Below are 3638 nucleotides of genomic sequence, written 5' to 3' on the forward strand. Positions count from 1 at the left end.
TTGAAGAGTTGTTGCCACAATAGATGCAATGGTCTTAAGGTCTTCTCTATTAAAACCAAGTCTTGGTGGTATATTCTCGTCTTCTTCGTGGTTGACATGGCGATTGTTATAGCACATCGGTTATTTCTTAGGGGTGTACCGATAATTTCCTATTTCGAACGAGATTTTTGGGAAATTTTCCAAAAATGAAAAATTTTGAGATGTTCTTAGAGTCGAAACTATAGATCACAAGGAGTATGAGACAGTGGACGGAATCGAATTCCGAGGTTCGTACAAAACATTATGGGTCGTCCAAAACTTTCCTGAAATAGTAAAAACGCGATTTCGAGGGTCCAAACGATTGAATTTGGGAGAAAAAAACGTCATGGATCATACGAGGTATGAGTTTGGTTCGTCGCATCGTTTAGGGTCAGGATGCGTTGGGGTTGGATGTAATTTTTATGAGGTCCGATTTTTTGTTACGGAATCTCATCCATATTATGAACCTGACGGCTCTGATACAACTTAAATGTCATGCCTTGCGATCGAGAGGTGTCATCGGCGTTGTTTCAAATTCACACAAATTTTATAAACAACCAGCCTTGTAGTACAGTATAAACCAAATCAAACTATTTCATAAATAAACTCCAAAATACTGTCTTTACAACTCGAAAATCCAAAAGTCTAATAAAACTTGCGGAAGCGTCTTATATATTTAAAATAATAAAAATACTAATGATATAATTCCAAAATTTAAACAAAACTAAAATGAAAGGCTCTTCTTATCACCATCCCAAACAAATGTCTTGTTCCTGATCTTCTAATCATTCCTCGGTATCATTTGGAAGGAAAAGTAAGGGGTGAGCGATTTGGATGTCGCTCAATAAGTAGGGAAGATCGATCATACGAAAATTTAAAACATACATATACATATATTCTTGACGGAATTCATGCTTGGCTTAAAAACATAACATAATTTATTTAATATCATATCTTATCATGGCATAACATAACATAACATAACTTATCATCATGAAACTTGACTTATCATAACATGAATTTACTTTACTTGACTTTACATGGCATGACACTGAAATTCATATCCTTATTCGTGGCTAACTCATCAGTCCTGTAGTAACCCGCACTGTGATCACCTACTAATCAAAAACTTAGGCATGCAATTAAACAATAATTAATCTAGATCAGAGTAAATGCGGAAACTATAAATAGCTAAATACCATAAAGGTAAAACCTAGTGGTTGACCCCGCAATTCTGCCTTGGTCACCACCCAATCTCCAGATCTCTGGGAGAACTACCTGCAATTGCTTCGTCGAATGGGGTGTCCAGACAACAGAAAATTACTAGACGTGAGCACTAAAGCTCAATAAACTAGTACGGGTAAACATACGTATATGAAGCATGTAATGTAATGATCGGGTATCATATAAGGTTAAATGAATCAGAATCCACTCAAACTGACGCCTAGAATATGAGCAGTACCATCGGGGAATCAAACCACTGGGTACATCCACTCACTCCTAATAGAACGTGGACCAAATGTCCCTAGATCACTAGAGTCCGATAGATCTGTCGGTCATAGTGAATCTCAGTGTCAAAACATCCTTAACAAGGGCTGAGCACCCTATAACACTGGCTTATCTCGAAGGATATCCAATCTCAATATGAAATGCATATGCAACATAATATCATAAAAATGAAACATGCATCATGTCAAATAATATGCAACACATAAGCATGCAAAACCCGCTGGCAATCTCAGTCTGTACTTGCGTACTTTTCTAAGGCAGTTCCTAGAAGCACCCATCTAGGTTCTAAGCCTACCATGCAACACTACAATTCATAATAACCAAACATCATCTAACATGCTCTAAAAACCTTAATTAAACTATAGAATACTCCCTATTTTCTAATAGGAAATAGAGCTATACCTTCGTCCGTCCTCAGCCCACTGATGTCGAATTCCCTAGAGCATTGGCACAGCCTTGCTACGACCTCTGGACACCTCGCCAAAGCTCCGCTTCTTGGCTACTATTACAAACACTGTTCGTTATCTATAAAAATACTACTACCTACTCTAACTCTTTATAAAAGAGTTCCAAAGCCCTTAAATTCGAGCCATCATGGGAGAGAAGAGAATTCTGAATGATTCAAAATGAGGAAATCTCGCCCCTATTTAAAGGCAACGTTCGGATCTTCCTATCCCCAGTTCGGACGGTCTGATCTTGCATAAGAGCCACGTTGCATGCATACGAGTTCAGACGGTCCGATCCCACTTCAGATCATCCAATATTTAGCGTCCGATACACTTGTACAATTTTTCTTGACACTTGTCTTGTGCACTTTGAATGGTTCGCTCCTAACCTTTGGATCGTCCGATCTGGCCTTGTAATGTCAGCCATGACTTCATCTGTCCTTGTGAGTTTAGACCGTCCGATCTTCTGATCGGAACGTCCAATCATCCCTAGCCTCCGAACTCATGCCCTCTTTCCGAACTCCACTTGTTCGGATGGTCCGATCTTAGGTTTGGAGCATCCGATCCTTCCTAACCCTTGGGACTCCTTTTGGACAATTTCGAACGTTCTGGATCTGATTTATTTGTCCATTTGATCATATAAATATCCCTTAATCATGTTTTTATTTAATCTAAACATGTTTAGCAAAATAATATTGTAAAATAGAACCGGGCTACTACATTCTCCCCCACTTAAGATATTTCATCCTCGAAATCAGATCTTAAATACATAATGACTTGAATAAGAACAACATGTTCTTATTATCTTATATCATTTACAAGATACAACACTTTTCTTATGATCCAGCAAACACCATGGTCTTTCCACATATGTCAAATCTGTATTCAGTTGTACCTCAGATGGTTGCAAGATGTAAGACTCATCTGCCACGTGTTATCACTACAGTGATACGTAAAACACATCATGGATACTAAACCAATATAGCGACAATGCTAGTCTGTACTATATCTCATTTATTGTCTAACATCCCAATTGGACCAATAAACCTTGGAGATATTTTTATGTAAATCGGTTATATCAGCATTATGTTGCACTAACTCTGGTCCTTTAAACTGTCACTTCCCCACTTCTTCCTAGAACAGTGGAGTACAACATTTTTGATCGTACAACGCCTAAAATGGTATTATACCAATACGACAGTGATAACTGTTGTCGTACACGAATTCAATCGATGAGAAAATTCTTACTAAGTTAGACCAAAATCAATAGTGCAAGTTCGTAACATATCCTCAAGGGTACAGGTAGTACGCTCTGATTGGTCATCAGTCTCCAAATAATAGGTTGTACTCAAATTTGAGAATAGTCCCTAAGACATGCTGAAAACTCCCCTAGAATTTGGGAATAAACCTTGGATCTTTATTATTGACAATGCTTACTGACACGCCAAGGAAATACACAATTTACTGAATGTGCAATTAATTACTACAGTCGAAAGTGAAATCTCGGTTATATGAAAAGAAATGCGCTACATTCGTGAGTAGATCCACCACAACCCAGATAACATCATAATTTCTCGAGGATACCGGTAAATGGGCCACAAAGTCCATCGTGATAACTCTCATTTTCACTCAGGAATCGGTAAACTGTGAAGCAATCCTTTAGGT

The sequence above is a fragment of the Henckelia pumila genome, chromosome 1 (assembly GCF_033568475.1).
Source record: "Henckelia pumila isolate YLH828 chromosome 1, ASM3356847v2, whole genome shotgun sequence".
In the NCBI taxonomy this organism is placed as follows: Eukaryota; Viridiplantae; Streptophyta; class Magnoliopsida; order Lamiales; family Gesneriaceae; genus Henckelia; species Henckelia pumila.